This window comes from Erpetoichthys calabaricus, chromosome 13 (genome assembly GCF_900747795.2).
Source record: "Erpetoichthys calabaricus chromosome 13, fErpCal1.3, whole genome shotgun sequence".
NCBI lineage: Eukaryota > Metazoa > Chordata > Cladistia > Polypteriformes > Polypteridae > Erpetoichthys > Erpetoichthys calabaricus.
Window position 1 is genome coordinate 110,054,723 of NC_041406.2, and position 12,980 is coordinate 110,067,702.

The 12,980-nt window shown below is 35.4% G+C and overlaps 1 protein-coding gene across 1 annotated transcript in view; it reads left to right on the forward strand.

Moving 5' to 3' along the window:
- The first annotated feature begins 718 nt into the window (after positions 1-718).
- The window catches only part of vwc2 (von Willebrand factor C domain containing 2), a 101,414-nt gene continuing 89,152 nt past the window's right edge, over positions 719-12,980 (forward strand). The window contains exon 1 of the mRNA XM_028818011.2: positions 719-1,130. The gene's annotated coding sequence lies outside the window, so the exon portion shown is untranslated. The remainder of the gene's footprint in view (positions 1,131-12,980) is intronic.

Here is a 12,980-nt window from a genome sequence, read left to right on the forward strand (position 1 = left end):
CTGTCAAAGAGCTACTCCAGCCTTATTGCTGATGCGTTTTGATTCCACCCCAGACCCCAAAGTAGATTTTGTTCCATTTTCATGTGTTTTTTTTTTTTTTTTTTGCATTCGTTTATGTTTGGATGTATGTTGCTAAATTTACACTATATAAGCGAGTGTAGACGAGTGGGTGCACTGGCTGGATGGTCATCTTGAGCCCTACGATACCGGGATTGGCTCCGGATCTCTGCGAACCCGAAATGCAGAAGCGAGTTAGAAACTTAACAGATTGGTTGAGGTTTACTTTCTTCACCTCTCCAGAAAATAGACTTTGCGTATCCAATTCCTTAAAAGGAATTATGGTTTAATCCCTACACCCCCATCGACGCCGTCGTGTACAGTGCATGGCTGCTTGAAGTCGCTACCCCCTTGGCCACTTCTGAACATTCCGGCTGAAAGATTTAATTTGCAGACTTGCCAGCATAAAAACATAACGGTGTTTGTCGCATTGACTGTATCTTGGTTATATTATAGGAGAGTAACGGTTTAAAGCTGACTAATATCAATTCTCATTAAGTAATAATACATTTTAAATTTTGCTTTTGGTTAAACAACACGTAAGGATTAAATACTGTCTCAGCAATGCCATCAATTGCCAGATAGATAGATAGATAGATAGATAGATAGATAGATAGATAGATAGATAGATAGATAGATAGATAGATAGATAGATAGATAGATAGATAGATAGATAGATAGATAGATTTCATTCATGCGGTTTCCGCCGTGATACTGAGGTGGTCTCTGCTGGTTTTGCTGGGGACTCGCTGAGCGCCACAAGGTGCTCCTCCTCCGCTGACAGATCGCTCCGCTCTTCAGCCGCCAGACTCATCAGTCCTCTTCTGTGCAAGGAGAACGGAGTTGCGTTCTGAGAAGCAAGACTTTTCGAATCGCAAAGAGGAAAAAGAAAGAAACCTCATGAATCTGCGCAAGGTCAAGCATCCACTGAGCTGTTGGGAAATTGAAACGCTGCCTTGAATGTATTTGGATTCATTTAATGCAGCCCCGTTGCGCTCCGTTTACCGAGTTTTTCGGATTTTGTCGTAGATTTAAAGGACTGGAGTGCAATATTTTGAAAAGTACCGCTGCAGGTAACATTTATTTCCTTACTTTTACTGAGTAAACACGCTTATTATCACCTTATCGTAAAAGATAGTAATATTAATAATGAAAACAATCATCTCTGTTGTGTTAGCTTTGGGTTTCTTCACATAAATCGGTTTAAATTAGGTTGTGTTTTGATATAAGCAAATTGTCATCCGTGTTTATGTGTTTAATTCGTCTGTGATGTTTGTACATAGTTGGGAGAAGTAGGAAAATACTGCATCTTTAGCAGAGTAGAATCGCTACACCTGTACATCTCTCGTGAAAACGTGAAAGCGCCGCTGGTATCCTACTCGCAACATCATTGAACAATGTTTAAAAAGTCATATGAAGGGACGGGCACGAGGAGGAGCTGATCTTAAAGTAGTGCGTTTTACTATCTATCTATCTATCTATCTATCTATCTATCTATCTATCTATCTATCTATCTATCTATCTATCTATCTATCTATCTATCTATCTATCTATCTATCTAGATAGATAGATAGATAGATAGATAGATAGATAGATAGATAGATAGATAGATAGATAGATAGATAGATAGATAGATAGATAGATAGATAGATGTCTTTGAGAAAAGGGACCGTCTGTTTTCGTTTTGTCAAATGCCCCATCACGGAGAGCGCCAGCCAATTCCAGCAACAAATATCGCATGACAGGAACCATCCCTGGACAGAATGGCACACTCAAGCAAGCAGAATATTGTAATTAATGCTTAAATTTACCGGCATGCTATATATGCTATGGCCACAAAAGAAGAATGAAAGACTGGACTTTTAATCTGTAGCCTACTGTAGGAAAAAACACCTGATTTCTGTGAAGATTTTGTTTCAAAAAACTGTGCGTCAATCGGACTTCGTGTGGTTTCTTTCATTATTTGAACAAAACAGATTTAGTGTCAAATATACTTTTCTTTCTTTCTTTCTTTCTTTCTTTCTTTCTTTCTTTCTTTCTTTCTTTCTTTCTTTCTTTCTTTCTTTCTTTCTTTCAATAAACCACATTTAATATCTAATATGCTTCAGATTAATTGGAAATCTTCTCAACACGTATTGAGCGCATACGGTTAAATACAACGCCGATTACTTAGGATATAGCGGGTTGGATAATGGATGGATGGATGGTTTGATCTTTCCAGATACCGTAATTCATATATATGTTATAAAACTTTGCTCACATAGCCTATATACTGTTTAAATTCAGTATGTATACTGTATGTCTGTATATAGAAAAACAGTTGTTTGCAAAGAAAACAGATGTTATAAAAAGATTTGGCGTATATTACAGGATAAATAACAGCAGTATATATGCAAACCTGTGTGACTTAGCCAAGTTAGTAGATAGGCATAGCAGATAGCAGGGCTGCCTCACAGCTCCAAGAAACTTGGTTCAAATCCTGGCTAGGTCACTGTTTGTGAAGAATTTGCACCTCCTCTCCAAAGTGCATGAGCTTGTGTCTCCGTTCAATATAACCCCCAGCCCAATTTTTTCCTAGTCTTTAGTGGTTGTATTGAACAGAGACTCTACATTGGTTCTTCATAAATGAGTATACCCAATCAAAGTCTTACATTCTGTAAAGAGCTGACTCCTGCCTGACACTTGATGCTCGGACTCTTGTGGCTCTGAATGAATTAGGAGGGTCAGTCAATTGGTAGATGGATAGTTTGAATATATATATGGATACTTAATCTGTAAGTGCACAGTGCTAATAATTGTCCAGGTGTGACATTCATGTTATTATTTTAGTTATAATAATATAATTATTAAATATCATTGTTAGTAGTAGAAGTAGTAGTAAGTATAGTTTTCTACATTTTCTTAAAGCATAAACACATGGTCATATACTGTATGTCTAAGGATGGCACTGCGTAGTTGTATTTTACTGGCCTATTACTTAATTTTTATATATAAGATGCTACTTGTTGTTACTGTTCTCTTAGTAATATTGTTCTCATCAATTATTTTAACATAATTAGTAATACTTATTGAAAAAGAAAAATAATTCAAAATGTGTCATGTTTCACTTGTAGCAGTGATATTAGGTGTAGGTCAATAAGAATGTCTTTTGTTGTATAATATATTTATTTAAGAGAAGGATGGATCCCCATGTCCTAGATATATGGAAAAGATGGGGGAGTGGGTGGGTATGATTCACAGTTAACTATTGGTAAAGCTAGCACCATCACAGGACTGACTCTGGAGGCTGTTGTAGAGAAGAAGATGGTGGCTAAATTAAATGCCATCACCAGCAATTTTGCCGATCCATCCAGGGGGTGCTTTCTTGAAGTACTTTCAGTCACAGGCTTATTTCGCCATGGTGCAATAAGAAACACCTCTGGGGATCTTTTCTGCCCGCTGCCATTAGGCACTTCCGATGCTTCCCCTAGACTTCCCTTCCTTCATTTCATGTAGGAGACTTAGGAAGATAGAACAGACTTCAATGTATTACTGTTATTTTTAGCATACTATTTGTGGTATTGTATGCTTTAATCTTTTGTCTTATATTGTACTTTAGTTGATATCTTTGTATTTTATGTTTTTGCTGTGCTATGCATATGAATTTCCCTTTGGAGCCTAATAAAGTAAACCTAACCTAATCTAACAGAAATAATTACGCATGGATAGTATAGTTTAGTAGGTATTTCAAATTTGGTTATATGATATTTATAAATTGCTCAAATATCTTAGAATAATGTGATATGCTTTAGGACATATTTGTAATGGCCACAGGAAGTAGAGGGTGACATAGGATTAACAGTTACAGTCCATGTCAAATGTAATAGTAAGAAACAGAGTTTCATGTGTACAACAGAATACAGTGATTTAAGATCTTATCGTAGCTTCTAGCCCAGAGATATATGTGCAGAAGTGGCGCTCATCATGCTTTATCAAATCACTAACAAGACAAAAATGAACAGAAGTTTATAGTCACGTAAAATGTTTAGCAATATGACATCATACATAATATTTGTACAGACAAGACAAAACCTCAGATAGATAGATAGATAGATAGATAGATAGATAGATAGATAGATAGATAGATAGATAGATAGATAGATAGATAGATAGATAGATAGATAGATAGATAGATAAAATTACAGTTTTAATAATTAACTTAAGGTAAGTTCCACAAAGAAATTCTATGGCACTTTTTAAATAATAACACAAATTAAAAATCAATATAGTGACAAGAGCTAAAAATGAAGGAAATCTTATAAGTCTTTTCACCCTAAAGTTGGCCAATACAGAAATATAATACTCACTGTCAACTTCACTGCAAGTCTTCAGGCTATCTCGTAAAAAAAACCATCATATGAAGGTGTCTGACAAAAATGGTGCCTATAGAACTTTACATATTACGATAGCAGCACTGGTTCTTCCTTAGGAAAGTGTCGCCTGTAGGGTAATTGGACAGAAGAAATAAGGTAAATGTTTCTTACAACATAAAAAAAAAAAGTTGAGGATGGCAGTGTGAAGAAGTGCTTAGCACTGCTGCCTTGTGCATCCTGTAAGCTAGGTTTGAATAATGTGCCCATCTGTTGTCCATGTGTAGCCTGCATCTGATCAGGACAAATAGCCATTTTGTTTAAATGAAGTGGATATTCGGTAATTTTATCCATGTTTAGATTAAATTCTAAATGCCCAGCTTTTTACATGTTCCATTTTTCAACTTGACTACTTTTCCCCTCTGTTCCATTAGTATTCTCAAGAGTGAATTTCACTGAGTATCTCACTCTGTTAATCACTTTTTGTATTTTGAACACTTTTGTTAGTTTTGCCACTCAGTGCAAACTTAATGGAATCATCTAGTATGTTATTGTATTGTAGCACATACCATTTGTCTCCAGAGACACACCAACTACCTCTAGAGTCGACAGAGTCTAGGGCAGTAATCGGGTGTCTTTTCTGGCAGGGTGGTGATCATAGTGGTGCTGTTTGAAGTGAAGGTCTTTATTTATATTTTACCCCTTATGAAAATGAAATGCATTTAAAATATATATATATATATATATATATATATATATATATATATATATATATATATATATATATATATATATATATATATTTTAAATATATTACTAACAATTAATATATTAAAAAAAAGTTATTCTTAAAGGATACATATTTTACAGTATCTGGCAATACACTGAAGTACTTTATAAAATATGTAAATTATTGCCATTTTTGTATATGGTGATGCATTTTTCAAAGTATAAAAACATAGTTCTTAATATATTCTTTAAATACATTGAGGAGTTTGCTGCCAAAATATTTCACAAAATATATTTCAATATATTTAAAATTTTTAAATACTAGTTATCCTGTGAAATATATTTTAATATATATATATAAATATATTTGTACTAAGGAGGCAAGCCCCCTAGCGCCTTTGGAGCCCAACCCTCAGTTGCGGCCAGAATGTTAGTAAAATCTGTAAATGTACAAAAGAAAAAATATTATTTATTGGAGTCAAAAATCATAAAATTCTATAAATATGTAAAAGAAAAATTAATTATCATTTAACGGAGTAAAAATCATAAAATGAGAATAAAATATTTACTGTCTTACCGATCCCGTTAAAACTGAGGTCCACTATGCTCGATGAACAACTTTCTTGATATTTTAGTTTATAATTTAAAAACCGAATAACAATCTCAAAATCTAACAACATCACATTAAAGTTCGATAAATTCTGAAAAGAATGATACCAAACATATATATGTAGGTTTTAAAATAAGCCCAATTTAAAATGTGACAAAAAACAAGTTAACTAAAAATAGGTGATTTCAAACAAATTGTATCAAAAGAGATATTTTTAAATCTTTAACATTCTTGATTTTGATATGATGACTTTTAATTTTACTTGTAGCTTGTTACTTTATATCTTGATATGCTACATAAGAATGTACAATTTTCTCTAAAATAAGTTTTGCTTGGGATCCAATGTGCTAATATTCCAGATTTATTTCTATTTAAAATTATTAGCTGGAGAGTACATTTATTCATCTGCAAGAAACTATAGTTGGATAGATATGCATTTGACAAACATTCTGCCAAAAACTACTTGAATACATTTTTAAATACAGATTTATACAAGTGATAGAATCAAACAGAAGACTTTGCCATTTAGGTGTAGAACAGACTCCAAAATAAGATTGGAAGAGCCCAAAATAAAGTTTCTGTTTTTTATTATCAGGAATAAAAACAGAGGAAAGTATGCAGCAAATGGAGTAAAACATGTACACATACAAAATAATACCCATTATACATTGTGAAGCCCAAGGGCGTACGGCCGCCCTAACGCAGACACAGACAGACAGGACATAGGTTTTAGTCCACACAGCACACGGTTTATTCACAAGTGCGCTTTACAGCACTAAGGTTAAACACCAACAGAGTCCCTTTACCGCCTTCTCCAGTCTTCCTGAAAGGCTTTGCCCTCTTCCTCCCGACTCTGGCCACTGACTCCTGGTGACTGGCCCCTTTTTATAGGGCACCTGAAAGGGCTCCAGGTGCTCAACGAGCTTCTTCTGGCAGCACTTCCGGGTGTGGCGAAAGTGCTGTCACATGGGGCCCTGCAAATGTCCGGGCACCCCCGGCCCCAACAGGTTTGAGCTTCTATGCTCATGACCCGTGGCCCCACTGGAAACCAAGGGGGTTGTCCTCTGTCGGTCCCGGGGAGAAACGATATTGAAAATTCTCTTTCCCCTGGTCTAGCCATAATCAGGGCGTCCCGGCCGGGTCCACAGTGAGCCCACTACTTAATCCAGTTGCAGTCCTTCCTATATCTTGAGACGTTCTTCCAAACCAGTGGCCTCTTCTCTCTTCACCTCATAAAGTGAACACTTACTTCTACGTTTCCATCTGACTGTGGACCTAGCAGAAAGAGTGGAGGATCTTAATAGCCTGACCTTAGTATATTACTGGTTTCATTACATTTCTCCAGAGAAGACCTCTCAGATCAGATTCCTCCTGTGAAACCTTCCACAACAAGTACCTGGAGCCACCTTGTCAGCCACAGGTATCACTGCAGGCTTACATAATTCATTTTGCCTTAAAGTCACAGGCATCAGTTCAGGAACCCAATATCAGTAGTTGCTGGGTAGTGCCTATTCACCTGTATGGGATGTAGTAAAATCGACTGCTACTCAGCCTACATCCCTTTACAATGTTAATACTCTAATGTGCAGTTTTATTTGAGTCCTTATGCTGAGGAACAAGTAAAGTGTTTCCTGAAATTTAAAAAAAGCATACACAATTGTTCCACAATGGAAGAAACTGCAGCCTAAATGCTGGCACAGCTACCTACTTGAAAAATGTTTAGTGAATTACAGGGAGCTAGGAATAAACTGGATTAATTACAAAGACCGTGTCAGTTAAAAAAGACAAGCCAAACAAATTAATGATTTTCCTGAAGCATAGATCAGGACACGCAGTATATTCTGTGTCTTATACACAATATATTTGGGAAAAAGTTTGCTACAAAATATTACATGAAATATGTGTCATTATATTTAGGATATAATCATAAAAATATTTATATTATACTACATTACTAAATTATACTATTATACTATTCATATATTTTTGGGTATATTACAGTATATTTCATTTTGTAGGGGATCAATTTAATTCTTTTATTGTCCCAAGAAGGTTTTACAGAAAGGCCACAACATAATATTAAAACACAGCAACCAAACATAAATGTAGTTCAAATGACATTTAGCAATACACATAATACTTATGGTGAAACATTAGATCAAACATATCGCACATAAAATTTAAAACAACATATAGACTTGACTGATGCAAATGCTAACTGTTCATCTCATAAGTTAAGCCTGTGGATGTTTATTAAAGTTGAACTTCTTTAGAAGATTAATAAGTGTTGGGATGAAGGAGTATTTGAACCAGTTGCTTTTTATCCTTGGAACGTTGAACCTGTGGCCTGATGACAACACCTGAATTTAAGAATTTAGTGGGTGAGTCCTGTCTGACAGAATACACCCTGCTTTCTGCAATACTCTCTTATTAAACAGGTCAGTGATATTTGACATTATTTTACTACTCTGTTTTACAATTTGATTTTTTCTGTTTTTGTTGCAGACATTAAGATTTCCAAACCAGGACAGCAGAACATAAGTAAAGGCAGACTTAACACAAGATTTATATAAGTGTTACACAAGGGCAGGGCTCATATTAAAAAGACTTGTGTTCTGTAAACAGCAGTGGCACTGCTGTCCCTTTTTACTTCATTGTATACAAATTATAGGGAAAGTATTGTAATCGTCCAAAGATTCGATGTCAGGATTTTGATGAATCTTGACGCTTTAGACCTCCCTGACTTTCTCATATATGAAGTATTGGAATCCTCCAAAAATTCAATTTCGAGATTTTGATGAATCTCGATGTTTTAGACCTCCCTGAGTCTGAAAACACCACTTTTGGAATTATGTCTTTGTGTCTGTCTCTGTGTGTGTGTGTATGTAAACACGATAACCTGAGTATGCTTTCCGTTAGGTCAACCAAATTCCGCATACAGGTCTATGTACAAAATGTAGATTTCTATCAACGTTTGGGCTATTTATGCTAACCGGAAGTGGTACTTTACCTTTTATTCATACAGCTGCAGAGTCCGATTTATTCAACTTTACTTTTATAAAAACTTTTCAATATATTATTAATTTGATTTGTTGCTGATGGTTATTTAATGTACCTAATATAAAAATATAAGGTACTTTTCTATTATCGTGACACACAAATCAAAATCAGACAATTTACCCCTACCCAAATCCTAAACTTAATCTCACAAATCAGGCAGTAACAGTAACATGGGTCTCTAATCTTAATAAAATAACCCTCCGGAACATAACCCTAATATTAAAATTAGTCTCCAAGTAGGCAGGCACATGATGCCTTAATTTGTGTTACGATAATAGAAAAATACCAAATATAATCATTGTCTTTTGCTTTACTCCTCAAATATCCATCCCCATATCTGAGTATACAACAAAGTCAAGGGGAGACCACTCCCGATTTTTGAAGATGGCTTCTGTATTTTCATTTTTAGTAGGTTATTTAAAATAACATTGCTTTATCAGTTAAAATTAATCAAAATTTTTATGTTACCTTATATATATATATGTATATATATGGTCACAAATTACCTGAGAAAGGTTTAATGTGGTAATTGCATACAATATTGCTTTCCTCAGTTATCTACTACAGCATATCTTTGAGAAAAAGTAAAAGGGACTGAAATGCAATGTGAAAGCATTTGAAGATAAAGAAGCTTGCGGGTTTATATACTAGATTACTCATTCTGGAGGTGGCTAGAGATCTTTTTATTAAAGGCGATTGAACACAGTATTCATGTTTGGAGTTAGAATTTCACAAAATATATTCCTCCAATGTTGAAATGTATTTCCCCCAAGCTTTACTGTCGATTACATGGCTCATAACACATGAACATTTTCTTTGTGATGCATAAACCATATACATTTTTTAATAAAAACTCAACAGATAGAGTGGTTTGCAGCAGTGTTGATGCCTTGTCGCACACATTAATACAAAAGACGTACTTCTTTGAGATGTATTTTGATTCAATAATTGGACTTTATGTTTCATTTTTACTTATTCATCTGATTGACCTTCAGATTGTTATGCTTGCATGCTGTGATTTTATGAATAAGCAATGTCAGTTTTGATCAACGTTAAGGAACATGCTGGTCAAGTCAGCTGTTAAAGGAAAGCCAGCTGAGTTACTTGGGCTTTAGTTTTATTTTACATATTTTTAATTGCAACTGTTCTTCAGAGTACTACTAATAAAACAAATTTCAGCTGGTTCAAGGGCTCCCAATTTTAAAATATGCCTTACATACTAGCCTTCTTTTTCCATTTTTAATTTATTTTCTGAGATTTTATTTGCATGTGGGTTTTATTTTTTGATAACATTTCTTTATTTGTTTTTATTGAACTTAGTAAGTTTAACCAAATGACGTTCAGCAGTTTTTAATCATAGCTACTGAAGTACACAGTCCCATGGACCTAAAATAAAAGGCAAAAAAGAACCAAGTTAAAGATTAATAGCTGTTGATACATCTTGTGTTTTGTAAACAGTTACTACACAAGGCTAAATTTGACAATCCTCTCATTTGTCATTTCTGTCCCTTGGGCGTTCTTGCATTCCGCATCCTGGACTTTGTCTTGCCTGCCTATGAGCCATCGTGTTTGTCTGCTGCTCAATTGCTCCTTATTCAAGATTGTTTCTTGCTTGTCAATGTGATTCAGCACCTTGTCTGCTTATTACTTCTCATTTGTCATCTTTTTCTTCTAATTGTGGTGTTATTTGTTACATAAATGGCTTCTGTGAATTGCTTGATGCTCAGAAGATGCTGCTGCTGTTGTTTTACTTTACACTATGTCACTTGATTATGTACTTACTTTGCTGTAACAAACACACGACTACAGATAATTTTCCCAAGGCTGCTGCTATGTAAAATGTTTTTAATTTCTGTTCATAAGCTTTCGACTAAGACCAAGACCAAGACCAAGGTTCTAGCCCCAGCAATTTAGGAGTAATTGCATGACAGATGGACAAACCTTAGCATTTTATAATATATGTTTGATGTCTTATTATTTTTTTAAATTATTTTAGGACATGGTGCCAGTGTCAGTTGATTTGGAATCTTAGTCAGGGTGAATGGACATTGTCCTTTGTTGTCCATTGTTTTTGATGACCTGTTTCCCCCTCAGTGTCCAGAACATATGCCCCTTCAGTATCACAAGCATGTCCCTTTGTGTATACACCACAGACTTTAAGGAGTGTATGCCCCATGGTGTACGGAACGTGCGCACTTTTACTTTCATAAATGCTGCCCAGTGTGTAACAGCGCCCTCTGCGTATCATCAGAGTACAATGCCTAGGGAGGGTTTGATCCCCCACAGTATCCACAGCGTGCGCCATTTAACTTTCATAAATGGCTCACCTCAGATGATGACGCCCTAGGCAGTCACCTGTGTTGCCTAATGGATTGCCTGTCTCTGTGTGGTGCATTCTGTGTTAAGTTTGCAAGTCACTCCTATGTCTGTTTTCCTCCCACAGTGTAAAGTCAGGCTGTTAGGTCAGCCAAAGTCTAAAATTATTCCATTATGATTGTGCTTGTGTCGGGTGTTAAGGACTGTTGACCCTTACAATACTTCTTCCTGTCCTGTGTCAGAACGCAACTATTGTACTGACTATGTTGTAAATTAAAAATAAAAATTATTTACTGCACAATATTTAGAGTTGAGTGGTAGAAATACAGTTAGTGTTAAAAAAAGAGAAATCCAAATGGAAAATCTGAAACAATGGCATGAAACAAAGACAGGCAGTGTGGTATAGTGGTTAAGGCCTTGGACTTCAAACTCGAGGTTGTGGGTTCAAGTCTTGCTACTAACACTGTGTGACACCATGAGAAAGTCACTTGACCTGCCTGTCTTCCCCTTGGAAAATCAAAAGAAATATAACTAAATGTTGGAAGTCACCTTGGATAAGGTGTCAGCCAAATAAGTACCGTATATACTCGCGCATAAGTTGGGTCTTGAAACCCGAAAAATGAATCATAAAATCAGACCCCGATTATACACCCGTTCAAAAATACGACACTTAATGTTTTTTTATTTTATACATCTTCTTGGTTCCTCCAATCTTGTACCAGTTTCCAGTTTCTCAGACACATCAAATTTTGTTGCAGCAGTGCAGTTACCAATTTCTTTCACCACTTCAACAGCTTTAAATTTAAAACCAGCTTCATATTGTCTTCTGATCGAATGCACCATTGTAGATAAGGGATGCTCTTACAATAAAGGTGTATGAGGGTGTGAGATACAAAAAACACAAAACAGTGCAAACGTCGCTTCGGAATAGTTTGGGTATTACCGTGTGGTCAAGTAGGCACAATGCATAGAAAAAAAAAGGCTCCATGGTTACTGTCTCGGCTGGGCGTTAGCATATCATAATCTCTTGGACCAATAGTGTGAGTTTTCTGCATTTGACTTATACGACCGACATTATAAAATACTAGAAATTATACGGTAAAATCAAGCACCGACTTATCTGCGGGAGAACTTAAATGCAAGTATATACAGTAAATGTAAACAATGGAGAATCTAAGCACCCACACTTTAATCAATCTTATCCTCAGAAACTAAAGCAAAGTCATACCCAACCATTTCTAAATACTGTAAGTACTGAAACTTTTAAAGCAAAAATTGCTAATTTTTTTCCACTAGAGAGAGAGAGAGAGAGAGACAGGGAAACAAAGACAGGGAGGCCATTCCTTAAGTTTATTCCAAGTTACAATACTTCCTTATGAATGTCATCACATTTTAAAACAGCAGCTTGGTGATATTGCATGACATGTGACATTGCTGTAAACAGTATGGGAATGGACATAGAAAAACAATGCACAAAGTGACTCTACTCATTTAACCAAATGATGATATGATGAGGTCACAAAAAGTACATCAAAAAATAAAAAGAATCAAATAAAACAATACAAAACTGTACAACACAGTAGACACAAGTAAACAATGCATATTAATGCAATCCTGACAGGTATAAATAAAAATAAGTGCTCTGGTGGCAGAAAACATACTGTCGAGTTTTCTGAACTGCAACATGGAGACTAAAACAAAGCAAACAACATTTAATGTTTAAAGACCATAATGCTAGCCTGAAGAGATTGCTTCACCCTACTTTATTAAAGCTAACATCAAATGCAGGGGTTCTTAAGCTTTTTAATCTGAGGACCCAACTCTGAATATCAGTTTTATACTGCTATAATGACATAATG